General features: G+C 34.7%; 1 protein-coding gene and 1 pseudogene across 1 annotated transcript in view; both read left to right on the forward strand.

Moving 5' to 3' along the window:
• The window catches only part of Dach2 (dachshund family transcription factor 2), a 764,989-nt gene that overhangs the window by 506,534 nt on the left and 240,304 nt on the right, over positions 1-18,151 (forward strand). The window lies entirely within an intron of this gene.
• LOC106008044 (large ribosomal subunit protein uL11 pseudogene) lies at positions 52-16,588 on the forward strand (annotated as a pseudogene).

Here is an 18,151-nt window from a genome sequence, read left to right on the forward strand (position 1 = left end):
TGGTGAGGGTTGTACATCATGCCATGCTAGGTCACATTGTAACATCCAGGCATGGACAGCAAGCCACATCATGCCACTGCTATGCTGGAACATGCAGATCCCAGTGATCCAAAATTCAGCATTGGTAAAGTACCAAAGAAGCAATTTAAAATGAAGGAAGACACAAAAGGAGGAAAACAGAGATGAGAAAAAAGCTACTTGTTCAGAATAGGTAGAATTCGAAAGTGAATTGCTCCTGGATCTCTTGTATACAGCTCCTTTTATTGAGATCCTTGTCCCAACCTAGGATCCTGGAATCTGATTGGGTTCCTGACTTGTCTTTCATCCTAATCTTGGATTTCTTCCAGCCATACTACTTTTCCCTGTCCTTTGGTGGAGCATAAAATCATGTGTGGGGGCTTTGTGGACAGGTAGTTTAAGCTAAAGGATTAAGTAGAAGGGAAGTTTGTGATTCTTACCTTAAACATGCTACCTAGGAACTTCTCCATCTTGAGTTCTTTGTCTTTGTCTTCATAATTGCCTGAGTTTAGCTTCCATTGTCTTTCTAATTCCTCTGAGTCTAGCTGCTTTTACTCTTCTAATTCTAGAGTCTGGCTCCTGAGGTCAACAGTACCTTATTAATTTTTAATAAAATTCAATGAAGTTTCCATCCTATTTTTTCCCTACCTACAGTGCCCCCTGTCCCTGCATGCTGAAGAATCCAATTTTGAATGCATAATGATTGCATTCATTGTGAAGAGTGAGTACATGCATATTCTTATTTCTTTTTTTAGTATATGTGCTGCTCAAATAAGCACTTAATTCTTTTCTTTATCTCCTTCCTCTCCCCCTCCCTGCATCTCTTGAAGATATATATATTTGTAGTACATGATGATCACATTCCTTGTAGGAACTTTGTGCATGTATACGACACTTCATAATTTCTATTTTTTAAAAATTCCATTTCAACAAAAAAATTTTTAAAAATCCATTTTTTCCCCTCTTTCCTTCCTTCTACTGTTTCTTGGTTTCTTTCCTATATTCTAAAGATATATCTCATTATTTCTTCTTATTTATCTTTTATTTTGCACTTTATTTATGTTTTGGGTTTTGTCAGGTAAAAAAGCAGAAAACCAAGACCAGACCAGGCCACAACAAGCGCAGGGACTATCTGCCCGGCTATCTCTGAACAAAGGAGAGGCAAAAGCAATACCGGGGCAATTATAGGAGGTGGGGTGAGGTTAAGTGAGGTAGTGGCTAGGGACTGGAGGAGCCTGTGATATCACTATGTAAGACCGAGGGCCTTACCAAACTCTCTGAGGAGCTTACTGCAGCGAAGAACACCCGGGAAGGAACACACTGGACAAGTTGGAAGGTAAAACAGACCTTTATTGGTCTGGCCAGACAGCACTCCCAAAGAAAAATAGCTTAGAGAGGCAACTGGCTCAGAGTCCGAGGCTGTTTTTATAGGGGGTTGAGGGGGAAGTTAACATATAGAATTAAAGAAAAGGGACAAAGGTTAGTGGTCGACTGTCATGTATTGATGGTCAGCAGACATTTGCGGCTTGTTCTATAGATTGTGGTGTCCGGAACATCAGTTCCAGGCAAACAAGGAGTTGAGTAGTTTACTTTGGGACTTTAGGTCTGTTACAGATTTTATCTAGTGTCCCAAAACTGACAAGCATCTTTATCCATTAACTCACATTTAATCACAATGGGGATGGAGAAAAAGAACAAAGGTTATGCAGTCCCACAACTAGTTACTAGGAGGAGAGCAAGTATTAGGTTACTTTTTTGGGGGGAATAGGGGCATGTTGGGAAGAAGGAAGCTATTATATACATCAGCCACCCTAAATTGGAGGGAAATCTATCATTCCAGGCTCTTGTTTTATGGTTGTTAGACAAAGGTCTCTTCTTCTGGAGCTGCTTCAAGCTGACAAAGGGGAAAAGGTTAGGGCCAAACTTGGATCTGGTGGGGGCAGCAGTAGGTGGGGGAGTTTTCCCTCTGCCACAGTGGTTGGTACCCCACCATGATGAGCTCTGTGACTGTCTAGTTGGTAAATACCCTCATGCATTCCTGTAAGAAATTTTGAAAACAGTGAAACAAGCATGGTCCAAAGCAGAGGATCAGACAGATAATATAGAGGGGTCCCAAGAGCGGTAATAGCCAGGGGAGCCATGAGATCTAGGAACCAAAGGTATCCCACCATTGATTAACACCTTGGAGGGCATATCTGGCCCATTGAGTCTTAAATTTTTCCTTCATTTGACATGTAATGTCTCTCATTATTTACATAGGTCTTACAGAGACAGCCAGATGTTTAGGGGCTCATCTGTTAGAGAAGTAAGAGACTGTTATAGAGATCACAGCTCACGATCTAAGGACCCATGTGTCATGTCCGTGCTCTGAGAGAATGAGTGGAAAAGTGATAAACACAATTTATATAATCTTTATAATCTTTCTTTGGAATATAAAAGGTGCATGTAACTGAGCAAATGTCTTTTGGAGGCCAACATGCTAATGAGTACAGTGTTACTATAAACCTGACTTGTCCTTTAAATTCAAGGCCATGAAAACACACATTTTAGGTTGATAGTTCCAGCAAAGCCATGGAATAGTTGTGTAAAGGACAGTTTTATTCCTGTATCTCTCAGTTTTTGGAGGCCTCCTAGATATATTTAAAAATAAAGTGAACTGATAACCTCAACAAGGACACTGGCCAACTTAAGGAGATCAAGTGTAACATAAAAGGCTTGATCTTTTTAGACCCAGGTAGGTATCCAGGAAATATGAGCACAATGAGAGAAGAGGCATCATAAACAGAGAACAGGGATGTACATTATTTTAAAAGGAATAAATCTTGTAGCTGCTCGGTATAGAACTTATCCTGACAAGCAGGTGATTTTTTTCCCCAATACTCTTTTTTTTTTTTGACCACTACATGATAGTTAATTAGTTATCACAGAATCAGAAAAACACTTATCTAAAAGGAGAGATCTGGAGATCAGTGGTTTCTAGGATTGGACACCTGTAAAGAACTTATTTTAATTTCTCTGAAAAGAATCTATACACACTTGTAGCTAATGATTTTCCCCTTCTATTTAGTCCCCAAAGTTTTTTTTTTTAAATGGCTGTGTAATGGGTGATCCAAAAGATTTTTGTGGATGGGCTATGTCTTAATTTCTCTGAAGTCTAGCTTTATTATTATGTCATTATTTTATACCTCTTTTGGTTATTTTTTTCTGCAGGTTGTTTAAGACCAAGTTAAAGTGAGACCTGTGTCAATCAATATGAACCTCTTGCTATCTATCAAGGTCAGTTAAGTCTCCCAGGCCATTACTTTAGAACCATGTATAGAGCCTCTCTGCTCCTCCATCAGTGTCAGCCATCAGGATGGGTCATGGCCTTACTTGACCAAGTTGTTTTCAGTGAAAGTGTGGGAGATTTTTTTTGGTGACCCTCCTTTGGCACACAGTGCATTGTCCTCTGGTGTCCAGCAATCTCCCTGTTCAAGAGGTTGAGTGACTTACCAAAGATATAGGATCCTGTGGAGAAGGCTCCCTCATGTCCTGGATCTTTGTTGACCTTGAGGGACTGGGGCTAAAATATTGGCTGTTCTCATAGCCCAGTTACCTTTCTAGTTTTGGTCTCCAAACTTTAGTTGTTTAACTCCCAGAAGAGAAGTTCAATAGCATTAGCATTGTAACAAGAGTAATGAACTTAACTATTACATTTTTACCTGAATAGCAAGCATTTTGGAATTTAAAATATAGAGAACTGTTATTGTTATCAGTCATGGTTGTTTTAGTAGTTGAATTGCTGTAGAATATTAACAGAAAAAGAACTACAAATAACATTTTAACATGACAATTATGATGACTTTACCTTTATAACACATTTAAATGTCCATCTTGATATAAAATAGCCATTGTTAAACATACTCATTTTTACAAAACACCAAAAGTTTTCATCTAAATTATCTTTTGATAGGATACCATCTAAAGAAAATATTTTAGCCCATAAATGTATCTGTTATTATAAATAGCTGGAGTGTATGAAAAAGGCAAATACCTGAATCAAAAAGAGGTTATTATCATAAACAACATATTAGAAAACTTGTATAGTCAGGAAGTATAAATACATTTAGTACACCAGAAAAAATAAAACCTTGTTATTGTTGTTTTTTATGGGATATTAAGTCCTTTGAAAATGACCAGTGTAAGCATACCATAATAACATATTTAGAATTTATCTTTTTGATGACAACTGATGTAAACGTAGTATGCTAATATACTTAAGTAATATTTATTGAGGTAAGTCTTTTATAAGGCAATGAAAACTATCAAGTCAGTCTGTTGTAAAACTGAAAACTGTTGAGGTCCCCCTAGTGAACAAAGACTGGAAAATATTTCTATTTGGCTACTCCTTTGTTCACCGAGGGGAGCATGCCTTGAACTTAATAACCTTTATCTATAAACAAAACAGCTGTATGATTAGACAAAAAACAAAGATATAAGACAATTTATAAAACTAAGGTGCACTCAAACATATTTAGCCCAATGGAATTATAATATCTCTTTGTACATTTTAGGTTCATAATTATAAATAAGACTATTCAAAACATTTTTAAGTCAATTAACAGAGATCTCTTGTAGAATTAGAATCAGAAGGGATGAAAACTCTATTCCTGTAAACCTTTTATAACAAACTTGAAACCAACAAGCAAACATACATATTTCCTTGATAAATCACTTCCACACACCTTTTTGACATACCTAGGCCTTTTTATCTTGTCCTTCTAACAAGACCAACATACAACATCCTTTTATATTAAAAATATATCTCCTTTACTCATAGAATATTTAATATTTTTCCTCCAACTCACTATAAACCTTTTATAACAAACTTGTCTTTAAAAACTTTAAAGTGTCCCTTTTTTTTTTTCTGTTCTCAGATTGCTACATGTTAAAATTTGACTGGTTTTCAACAGTAGTAACCTTCAGTTTTTCATCAACAAAGAACAGAAAAGAGCAAGTTAACCCTATAATTACAATTCAAGAATTTACTATGTACAAGAAGTGTTTTAAGTGCACCAATTAAACAGCAACTCAAATGGAAACAAATATATTTATCAATTAGCTAAAATTTGTAACTTGATTTTTCTTGTAAAATTTCTTGATATCTGGTAGAGCACACTTGTAGCTTCTCTGGCATTGTTTTGGGATAACATACTGCTCGCCTTGGCTTTTAAAGTTAGGAGTGTTTTTTCTCACTACTTTGTTTTATGCTCTTCAGAGCTTTTCTAGCTGTTTTTTAATCCATCACTTACATTTTTTTTTCAGTTTTTTAAATCTGAGTGCAAGCCATGCTTGACCCTCTTTAACCTTTTTTTAAGCTTTCTCTTAATATCAGGGGCTGACTGAGAGATAAAATGAGTGTCAGCCTGGGAGGTAGCATTAATTTTGATATATTTTTGAAGGGCCTCAGTGAGCTGTGACAGAAACTGTCAGTTTTTTTATGGGTCTGAGTTATTTTTTAATCTTATCAAAGTTAAGACTCGTGAGCTGTTTTTTTTTAAACCTTTTATGAGGCAGAGTGTCATATGGTCTCTGTGGCCTCTATCTGCCTGGCCTAGCTGAGAGTCCCATTGTGGATCTTCTCAGGGGGATAGCCTGTGTTCCCACTGGCTTGGTGTTATCAGCAGCATAAAATGTATCTGCTATGGTCTGGGCCACCATCCAAACTCTTTTCTTTTCCTGGGGAAAAGGGTAGAAATCAGTATCATATAGATTTTTTTCCCATTAAGTTTATTGGTACATTTTCAATATAAAATACAGTTACATTCATCATTGGGATCTTGTACCATTAGATGAGTACTTTGGTTCTTTTTTTTTCCCCTTCCCTTGCCCTCCCTTCACCCACTCCACCCTTCAATATTAGCAAAGACTTTGTTTCCATTTTTTCCTTTTCTCATATTTTTTCTTTTCCCTTTTTTCCTTTCCCCTACCCCTCCCAATTACCCTGCACCTTTAGACCTTTTGTTCCTGTTACACAATATCAATTATACATTTTTTAAATTACAATATCAAGATCTAGGAGACATTACCACAGATTTTACAGAATTTAAAAGGATATAGAAAGCATATTTCAAAAATCTGTTTTGAAATAAATTTGACAACTTCTAAGAAGCACCTTGGAAGATAAATTAATGAAACTAACTCTGGAGGAAATATAAAATTTGAATAGCACCCATTAAAGAAAGTATATTCCTAGCTTTAAAACCTACCTATATGAAAACAACAGGTTCATATACATTTTAACTGATAAATTATATCAAACAATTAAAGAGAAAAAAAGAAGGAACACTTCTCCCCTCATTTTAGGAACTCAACATTGTGCTAATCCTCAAACTGGATAAAGATAATAGAAGAAAAATGTATGAATGTAGATAGAAATTTGTTTAACAAAATAAACTATTAGAAGTCAGATCTGGAAGTATGTAGAAATTGGTTTTGTTATAGGGATGGCAGTGTTGGTTCAGCATTGGAAGTTCCAACCCCAAAAGTCATCATTTTAACAGAGGAAAAGGAAAAGCCATATGATCCTGTCACTAGTTGGAAAAAAATTCTTGGACTAAATTCTACAGCTGTTTATGGTAAAAGCTATCAGGAGTAACAGGAGCCTAGAAGTAGAACAGAACCTTCTCAACAGATTAAAGACATGTACTCCATACTTCCAGGGAGAATGCCTTATATGACTGGAGAAGATACAATGCTTTCTCCTTAAGGTGGGGAACAAGGGCAGATATGCTTACTCTTTATCTGTCCAATAAACTTTGAAACCTAGGCCCCACCAAAATAGTCTAGCAATAAAAAGACACAATTAGGATATTTAGATTCATAGATCCCTTCAAGTTATTTTCATGTATGGAAATAAAGTGTTGAGGTTAATGTTTTATATACAGATACCAGGTGTTATAGTGCTGTTTGCTGAAAACATTCTTGAATTGAGTTTATATTCTATAAAATGCTAATGTTAAATAATCTTTCAAAACTCAGTGGTCCATATATGTGTGGTTCTATTTCTAGATTCTCTGTTTTAGTCAAATGATCTATATGTCTTTCCTTACACCAACACTGCCTTGATTACTGTAGCTTTAGAAGAAGTCTTAAAATTAGGTACTAAATGTCTTCCAACACTGTTTTTTTAACTTTTCTAGGTCCTTTGTACTCCTACATAACTTTTAAATTTCAATATCCAATTCTTCATTTATAGCAAGTATACACAGACCTTAATTTTTATATATACCTTGTGTTTTCTTATCCTGCTAAATTCAAATACAAGTTCTAGTGGCTCCTAGAGATTTCTTAGTATTTTCTCTGTAGATGATCATTTCATCTACATATAAAGATTTTGCTTCTACCTTGCCAATCCTATCCTATTAGTATCGTATAGATATTGTGTCAAGTCAGATCATAGGACAGAGTCAAGTAATGAAATTCTTTGATATAAACATCAGGATCAGAGAAGAAGGAGCCTAAGCACTTTTTAATTTCAGAAAGATTAGAGAAAGAGAAGGGGACATGTACTTTAACAATGCCCTCCATCCCAGCAACCTTTGGAGAGGCATCTGGTGGCTGGGGCTGATGTTGAAAGGGTGGGGTAGTGAGAATGGGTGCTGGGTGGGGAAATGCAAGATAGCAGAGATGAGGGAGGAGGCAAGAGAGGGTCACAAGATGGCAGAGACAAAGAAGCACATGAAGAGATGGAAGAAGAACTTACAGGGTTATAAGGTGTGGAAGGTGCGAGTGGTGAGTGATCAGCTGGATAGAACACATCGGAGTAAGGAAAGGTGGAATCAGGAGGGGTGGGTGACGGAATTTGGGCTAGATGTACCGGAGAAGGTGAGCAGTTTTGACAGAGGGAGGGTCATGAGCATAGGTAAAAGAAGGCTTATAGATAGAGGATTTCTGACCATTTGCCATTGCATTGACAGAAATTGTGTAAATCACACAGTATGCTAAAATTGAAAATGCCATTTTTGGGCCATTGAGACCCATTATCTAATTTGTATTGAGGCCTAACCTAATTATGATAGAAAAGGAGTCTTTTTGATTTAAAGTCTCTTCTCAACAACCTGAGGGGTTTGAGTGTGGCAGGAGGCAACCCAGAGGCATTGAGGGAGAGGGCTTGGATTTTTGGGCCTCCATGTTAGAGTGAGTGAGGAGGAAGCAGCTCTCTGGGAGGACAAAAGAGATGAGCATCCTCATCTCTTTTGACAATCTCAGAGTGAGTCTCCTGGAGGGAGAGAACTAGAGGAACAGGGCTGATGGGGTGTCCCCTAGGGGCATGGTCCTGGGCTCACTGGCCAAGGGGTCTCTCTGACCAAGTGCTTGGATTTCTGAGAAGTCCCTAGAGAGAGGGAATGTGAACAAGACAGAGAACCCAATGAGAGGAAGGCTGAACTCCCTACTCATCCAGAGACTGGTCACTGGTGTGGATGTGTAGCATTAGCAATGTTAAAGGTAGAAACCCCCGAGAGGGTCCTGGCTCAGCAGATGTGGTCCAGAGGAGGCAGCCAAAAGGCCAATTGACCCCCACCCATGGGGGATCATCCCTTAATCAACTGCCTACCTCCCAGGTTTTGGCACCAGATATGTCAAGTAAAAAAGCAGAAAACCAAGACCAGACCAGGCCACAACAATCCTTTATTGCAGGGACAATCTGCAGGGCTGTCTCTGAACAAAGGAGAGACAAAAGCAATATGGTTGGGACAGGGAGCGCTTCTTATAGGAGCTGGGGTGGGGTGATGTGAAGTAGTGGCTAGGGACTGGAGGAGCCTGTGACATCACTAGTTGCTAGGAGGAGAGCAAGTATTAGGTTACTCTTTTGAGGGGAATAGGGGCATGTTGGGAAGAAGGAAGCTACTATATACATCAACCACTCTAAATTGGAGGGAAATCTATCAGGTTTCTTATGTAAATGAAATCATGTAATATTTCAGTTTGTGTGTCTAATTTACTTCACTTAACATTCTGGTCTCAACCTGCATCCATATATATGACTCAAATTTTTCTTTATGGTAGAGCAGTACTCCATTGTGTATGAATACCACATTTCCTTTACCCATTCATCTGTTCATGGGCATATAGGTTGCTTCCAAGATTCAGCTATTATGAATTGTGCTACTATAAACATGGGTATGTGTATATCACTGTAATGTAGTGTCTTTAACTCTTTTGGGAAGACATCTAAAATGAAAATAGCTATGTTGCACTGAAACTTTTGTTTTATTTTTTTTGAGAGATTTCTATACTCATTTCCATAATTGTACTAGTTTAAACTCCAAACAACAATATAAAAGGGTTCCTCCCTGCCCCCAGCATCCTCACCAGCATTTGTTAGTGGTTGATTTCTTAATGATAGCCATTTTTTTTCTGGAGTGAGATGGAATCTCAGTGTTGTTTTAATTTGTATTTCTTGAATTGACAGTGATGTTAAACATTTTTTTCATGTATTTATTGCCAATTTGTACTGCTTAATCTGAGAAGTTTTATTCATTTCCAATGCTGATTTCTTCATTGTGTCTTTTAGTTAGGGTGTGTAATATTTTGAATTCTTTATATATTCTAAATATTAGTTCTTTGAGGAGTAGCTGGCAAAGTTTTTCTTTTTTAAATTTTTTTGGTTGTCTCTTCAATGTGTTGGTTGTTTCTTTGGTGGTGAAGCAGATCTTAATTTCATTTGATCCCATTTATTGATTCTTGGTATTATTTTTGTGCAGCTGGAGTTCTCTTCAGAAAGTCTTTGCAAGGCCTATGTCTTCAAGAGTTTTACCTATTTTGTCTTTCATCAGATTGTCTGTTTTAATTTTAGATTTTTGATCCATTTTGATTTTACTTTAGTGCATGGTGAAAGATAAGTGTCAAGATTCAATATTCAGCATATGGATAGCTAGCTTTCTCAGCACTATTTGTTGAAGAAGTTATTTTTCCTCCAGTGAAAGTATATGGCCCTCTTGTCAAAGATAAATTAGCTGAGTGTGCCTGGAAATGTTTCTACATTCTCTAATCTGTTCCATTGATTCACAAGTCTGGGGTTTTGTTTGTTTGTTTGTTTTGCTAATACTGATATAGGGGGTTTGATATAGGACTGCCAAATAATCCATATAATGTAAGGGAAATATTATAACTTCCAAACTGCTAGACACCCAAAACACTGAGTTTGTGTTCTCTAAAATCAAAGAATAAAGTCTAGAAACAACAAAGGTTATGAGTAGAGAATATTGATTGAGGGAAAGACAGCTCCTGCCTGAGAAGGGCATTCAGGGACACTCAGACACTCAGAAAGTAGGTTGCCAGCCCAGCCTGCTTCTCAAAATGTTTTATTGAGCAAAGCCACAAGGTGAGGCTAGTACGAGGCAGGACAAAACTAGTCAACTAAGAATACTGCAAGTATATTACCTAAGTATATCACTTAGGTAATATTGATCCAATGGGAAATCACAAGGTAGGACAAAATGATGATCAATCAATAAGATTATAAGTATAGTCTCTTAGGAAATATTGATTAAATGGGGATCAAATGAGGAAGCAAATCAAGTAGCAAGCATACACAGAACAAAAAAGGATTTCTGGGAAGGAATGGACTAGGGAGGTTTTGGTCCCCACCCAAGGTGATTGATGCCTACTTAGAATATCTTTCATTACTGTTCATCACTAGGGGAAGTATATAAGTATAGTAGTTCTTCTTTTTTGAATCTAGGCCTTCAGCAAATGGGCTTCAATTGTCTTCTATTTTGACACCTTCAAGGACCCAGCCCTGTCTAACTGCCTACAACATATCCAACTAATTTAGCTATCTACATTAATACTATGCTTTTTTTTATCATTGTAGCTTTATAGTATAATTTGAAGTTTAAGATTGTGATATTTCCTGCCTTGTCCTTGTTGCCCAGAATTGTTTTTGCTTTTCTAGGTTTCTTCTGTTCTCATAAGAACTTTAGGATTGTTTTCTCTAGCTCTATGAGGAATACTATTGGTATATATTTTGATTGTAATTGCATTAAATCTATATAGCAGTTTTGGAAGTAGAGCTATTTTGATTATATTGTTTCTGCCTATCCAGAAAGGATAGGGATATCTTTCCATTTTCTGATATCCTCTGGAATCTCCTTTATTCAGAGTAATGTAGTTTTCATTGTAGAAGCCTTTCACTTCCTTGGTTTAGTAAATTCCTAAGTATTTAATTTTTATTTATGTTATTATGAAAGTTATTATTTTCCTAATTTCTTTCTCAGCGATTTTAGTTTTTGTGAACAGGAATGTTATTGGTTGTTATGTGTCGGCTTAATATTGTGCTATGCTACTGAATTTCATTATTAATTCTAAGAGTGTTTTGGTGGAATTTTGGGGATCTTCTATGTAGAGGATCGTGTCATCTGCAAATAATAATTTAACTTCTTACTTTCCTACACATATCCCTTTCATTTCTTTTCTCTTGCCTGATTGTCCTGCCTAGTGATTCAAGCACTATATTGAAAAGGAGTGGTGATAGCAAACATCCTAGTCTTGTTTGTGATTTTATAGAGAAAGCTTTCAGCTACTTCACATTTAATATGATATTGACCATTAGTTTGTCCTAGATCACTTTTATCAGATTGAGATAAATTCTTTCTCTTCCTATTTTCTTCAGGATTTTATCATGAATGGATGTTGGATTTTGTCAAATGCTTTTTCTATGTCAACTGAGATGATAATGTGATTTTTGTCCTTGATTCCTAAATATTTTTATGTGCCCGGAATCTCTATGAAAATAAGAACATTTTTTCCTAGATTAATAAATTTAAGAAAGTCTAAAAAGCCATGCTTTACCATTGAATATCTGTTAGATATTTTATCTAGTGTCGTAGTCCTTTGAAGTAAACCTAAATGTGATAATGAGAGAGCTATTGAAAGAGGTTGCTGCTAATTGTTCTTGGGAGCCCAACATTTCAGACAGTCTTCTTGAATTCCTTTCAAAATATTTGTGAACAATCTCATTCTAATGTCATAAATTTGAGGTATTTTGTCATCTGGACTAGCACTGAGATTTTCTGAGCATGCCACTTTTCTTACTGGCTTAAAAATCATAAACTGGAAGAAGTTTATGGCTGGAAGGTCCTTGGAAATCATCTTGAAATATCTAATGACACTAAATAAAAGTTTTCAAATAAGTCACCTTGGGAGTTGTTTAACCTAAGGAAGATATGTATACAATCAGAAGAGTTCATGTAGTTCAAATTTTCAGAAAAAAAGAAAATGATTTATTGAGTTGTATCAGTAAGATTATTAATAATTTCCTTAGTGCTTAAATACAAAAAGATGGAACATTTCCAATTGAAAATGATATTGCTATATCCAGTAATTATTTAATGAAATATTTAAATGCAGATAAAAATAGTATCCAAGGAATTGAAGTTCAGGTTATATCCCTGTTAAAAAAAAATAATGCAGCATTTCCAAAATTGGGTTCCATGGAGTATTAGTGTCTTCAGAGATAAAAAGTATTCTATGCTACCTTAGAAATTAATGACAAGTATTACTGTTAAAAGCTTTGAAAAATCTGCAGTAAAGAATATTAAACCCTAACTTTAATATTTACTGTTTGACATTAGATACTTTATTCAAATTTTTTTGCCTCAGATTTTTCATCTGAAAAATAACAATAATAAAGGTATTCTCTTAAATTTAATGTATTAAATGAGTTAATGTTTGTAAAAAATAACTTACAGGGGTATATGGTATACAGGTTTGTATTTTATTTATTTTTGGTTATCAAGCTAGTATTGGTTAATTTAGCTTTGGAACTTTCTCCTCTTCCTCCCCACCCTCCTTTTAAAACTGTTTCTCTTTTAACACTGTATGGAACATTGTTTGAAAAATGTTGATAAACAAATTTGATATGTTGTTTATTTCTTGTTTACAATCATCTAGCAGAAGATACAATAAGAATATTTGAACAGATTATTAGAAATTCAAACTTTTAAATGACTATTTTGCATTTTCAGAAGGGTCTACAAGAAAATAAAGTTTCTTAGCAGCTGAGAATTTTGTTTCCACATTTCAGACCATGATAAAGCACTTTGTTCAAAACAGGAGTCTTCTCTTGGGCTCAGCTTGTTTGCACTCTCTAGAATGCTGTGCTGCTTGTCATGGCAACACTTCTTGTCATTTCCCTTTTTCTAGCTGGCTCTATTCTGAAGCGCAAATTCACTGTTATATTGTATGTCCTCCAATCTATTGTTTTTGTAAGCAAGAACTTTAGCACAGATTGATTATATTCCCTCTTAATATGTATATGTAACTCAACCAAGTTTGTAAAATATCCTTGCCAATATAGTCAATTTCTAGTGCCCACACCATTGGATGGCTTTGCTGTTACCCAGCCAAATGCAGCTGTTATCTAGTGTTGTGAGAACTTCCCATAATAATGTTTTGTCAACCTTTCTCTTACAGCCATAGAACTGAGCTAAGTAATCTTTAATGCTGGATTTATCCTTGAATGGTAATCCTAAGAACCATTATGATATTGGTCTATAATTACTTGCACATACCTTTTCTGTTTTCATGCTATTATTCTTAAGTCTTTATGGCTTTCCTCATACCATAGTTGCATTCTGAATCTTTTAAAGTCTAAACGAAGTCTACATAAATAGGAAAGGATGGAGGGGGTGAAGGGCACACAGGTAATGGGGAAAAAATAAGAATCAAGATACATCATGTACAGGTACAAGCAACCAATGATAAATGTAGAAGTAATGTATACCTAAAATGTACCAATAAAAGAATTTAAGGAGAAAAAAAAGATCAGAGCATGAGCATCTCCTGAAGATGAAAATAAATAGTATCTCTGCTTGGAAAGATTTACATTTTCCCAGTTGGTTTATAGAGAATTTCAAAACTATTCCCACTAAATTCAATGTGGCATATCACAATAACATTTCATCCCACCAGATGTTTCATTATTCATATTTTAATACAACATGTTTGACCTAAAGTACCGTTAAATGTAAATAACAAACAAGCTAACAAACAATGTTTGATGGGTAGACTGAAATGTGGCAGATCTAAAACACCTTTCACTTTGTCGGGTATTAATAATTATGATGATTCATTGTTAATTTAATTAAATGTTATTTTTAAGTATAAAATACTCTTTTAGTAAACTGACTTACCATTTCTTTTAATTAATTGTTAATTTCAAGATTTGATTACTTATATTTCTCTTTTAGTTAATGTAGTAAATTTAGCTTTCAAACTAATATGTAGGAATGGGCACACCATAACCAATTAGAAAACTATAAAATTGCCTTGTGGTTTGTTCAGATCACTGTTGAAAACTAAAACTCATTAATTTTATTTGTTTTTTCTTTGTAAATTTTATTACAGGGTGTATGCTTTCCCCCTCACACTTCTAGTTTAAGGATTATAAATCACATGAAGTCATTTCTAATGTTTGCTCCCTAGTAAGAAAGGAGTGCAAGGAAAGATCAGCTTTAGAGCATTCATGGATAATAAAAAACCCTAGGAATTTCAGAAAACTCCTGTATAATGCAAGTCTATACAAAATCATTATTACATAAAGAAACTTAAGGACAATGTAATTGAATTGTTTTATTTTGTAAATGATAAATTGAAGTACAGAAAATGTATAGGATAGAATTTTTCCTTTATGTTCTTCAGTGACTCATAAGGCAGAGATTTGTTTTAGACAGTTTTTATAAAGTTAAAATCAAGATTGCAAATGTGAATAGTAGGGAACAAATACTTAGGTAAAAAGTCATGAAATGAATTCTCCTCATAACCCTTAATAATGAAGGGCTCTTTTCTTAGGCCCCATCTCTCAATTTTTCTCTCTCGATCTCAGAATTTTTCTTCTATAAAATTGAGAAAAAATTGGCTTAGATAGTCACTGAAGTTGACACTCTTAAGAACTTTTCTTCTCACTCTAACACTGAAGTAGGACCCTGTATACTTACTAAAACAAAAATAGTAAATTATAAACATTCATACAATTATAATGTATGAACTTTTTAATATTGCTCCATTAAAATTTAGGTTAAGAAGAAGGTGTGAAAAATATATAATGAGAAAAGGATAGTCTCTTCACTAACAGATGTTGGGAAAACTGGATATCCACAAACAAGGAAATTGGACACTGTACCTACATAAAATTCAACTGAAAATGAATTAAAGCCATAAACATAAGACCTGAAACCATAACATTTCTAGAAGAAAACATAGAATCTTCTTCACACTGGGTTGGGCAATGACACTTGAAATGACACGAAAAGCACAGGAAATCAAAATGAAACAGAAAAGTGGTGCTATATCAAACTAAAATGCTTCTGAAAAGAAAACAAAATAATTGTCAGAATGAAGAGGCAACCAATAGATAAGGAAAAAATATTTTGAGACCATATATCAAATAAATTAATGTACAATTCATATAACGAATTTTTACAGCTTGATAGCAACAGAAAGAAAAAAACCTCTCAATCCAGTTAAAAATAGGCAAATTCTCTGATTAGATTTTCCTCAAAAGAAAATATGCAAATGGCCAATAGGTATACAAAAAGATATTCTCCACCACTAATCAAGAGGGAAATGCAAATCAAAACTGCAATGAGATATTACTTTACACCTATTAGGTACTATTTTAAAGATATAAATATAGGCAAGGGCATGGAGAATTAGGAACTCTTGCACATTATTGACAATATTGAATACTGGTGCAGTTACTATGAAAAACTGTATGTAGGTCCCTTTAAAAAGTAAAAATAGTGCTACTATTGGATCCAGCAATCCACTTCTGGATATATATCCAAAGGAATCAAAAATCTAGGTTTCAAGTAAATATGTTCATTTCCATTTTTTTTTGCTTAAATTCTTTTATTGGTACATTTTAGGTATACAATACGTTTACATTTATCATTGGGTGCTTGTACATATTATAGCATTTTTGCAAGAGCTCTTGGCTTTTGGCTTGGAGAAGGCTAAGGTACAGCCTTCTTTGATTGTCCTGAAACCAAGTTCCTCTGACACCAGACGCCTCTACCGTACCACCCAAGTTTGACAACCCTAACAAAATCAATGTTGTGTACCTAAGGTATATCAGTGGCTAGGTCAGTGCCACTGCCACTTCTGTTCTGGTCCCCAAGATCATCCCACTTGGTCAGTCTCCAAAATCAGTGAGTGATGATGTCACCAAGGCAACTGATGACTGGAAAGGTCTGAAGATTACAGTGAAACTGACCATTCAGAATAGACAGGCCCAGACTGAGGTGGTGTTTTCTGCCTGTGCTCTAATCATGAAAGCACTCAAGGGGCCACCAAGAGGGATAACAAACAGAAAAAGATTAAGCATAGTGAAAATATCACTTGTGATAATATGATTGCCAAAATTTCCCAATAGATGTGGCACCAATCTTTAGTCCAAGAAGTTTCTGTAACCATTAAAGAGATGCCAGGGATTGTCCAGTGTGTGGGCTGCAATGTCAATGGTCAGGAACTTCATGACATCATAGATGACATCAAGAATGGTGCAGTGAAATGCCCAGCTAGCTAAGAAGTATAAGAAAAAATATGTCAATAAAAAGATCTGAAAAAGGAAACACAATTTATATCAAAAGATGAAGGATAAAATGTGGTGCATATATATTATATATAGTAGAATACTATTTATCCTTTTACAAAAGGAACTGTTACCATTTATGACAGTAGAGACAAACCTGAATTGTATTATGCTAGATAAAATAGATCACACATAGAAGGAAAATATCACATGATAGCACTTTTAACACAATGAATATAAAATAGTCAAATTCATAGAAATAGAGATTAGAATAGTAGTTTTTATAGGCTGGGAGGAGAAGGAGACAAGGGCCTGTTAGTATACAAAATTATGGATATACAAAAACTTCTATAGCTAAAACTTTATAAAAGGTTAGACCTTATTTTAAATTTTCTTATCATACCCCCAAATGATAAAGTGAATAGGATTAGTCTCATTGAGTTGATGCAAAGATTTATAGCATAGATTACTGAGATACTTTCATTGGTGTGTAATTACTTCATTGTTATCATTGTTATCAAATTTTGTACCTTTTATATACTTACAGTTTTTATATGACAATCATACCTAAATAAAGTGTTCTAAAAGAAATCAATAGCAAATAAAACAATTTAATAAATATTTTCAAATTATAAAAAGAAGAGGGTGTAAAGTTATTTAAGAACTATGTATTATGAGTTGGTCAATGATTATAGTAAATAGAGTTTGTTCCAGTAATGAAACTTGGTGAATAAGAATGAATGATATTAAGTGTATAGAAGTAATTGCTCAAATATCATTGTTTGAAATGTGTTTTCCTTGTAGCATTGAATCTCTGCCTTTCCACATCTCTTTATGCCATTTAAATATATGTACTTTGAACATAATGTAAAAGAGTTATTTTCACATTCAGTGACTAACATACAACTTTTGTACTTCAAATGTACATATACATACTTACACTTATAGTACTTTCACTTTTAAAGAATATTTTTCATTTTCTTTAGATTTGCCACTTTCTAGTTGTATTTGGCAAGGTGAAATCCTGCTTCTCTAGTCAATTTTAACTAAATAATTCAAATCAGCTTCATCACTACCCTATTTATATATTATCTTTGGAGCTACTTTTTGAGCACTGGTTGTCAGGTGCTAATTTTCTGTTTTGAATCCATCAGTGGTACACTGAGAAGCTTATTGAAGGTAAGAATTTAACTACATACTCAAATAAAGGACCTAAATATTTTGAAAAGTTCAAATAAATAATAACATTCTATTGCTTTCCTATGCTTGATTGTGGTTTTACTTGTACACCTAAATATACAGGTGCTTATTACAGGTTGAGCAAACAGGATGTAAGAGTTTCATAAATTTAAAGTCATTGCAATATAGACCACAAGGTAATGCAAAATATAAGATGTTTAGACTAAGAATCTAAACTTGGAATCAAGTGTAAGTATAGAAAAATAAAAAACAACATATGATTTATGTGGTAAGAGGATTCTATCTTTTGAGATTTTATTTAATTCATGTTTAGGAAAAATTGGACTTTTGCTGCATATCTTCCCCTAAATAAATGAC

The sequence above is a fragment of the Heterocephalus glaber genome, unplaced genomic scaffold (genome assembly GCF_053883595.1).
Source record: "Heterocephalus glaber isolate CG9 unplaced genomic scaffold, H.glaber_assembly_v1.0 deba00001613, whole genome shotgun sequence".
Taxonomy (NCBI): Eukaryota; Metazoa; Chordata; class Mammalia; order Rodentia; family Bathyergidae; genus Heterocephalus; species Heterocephalus glaber.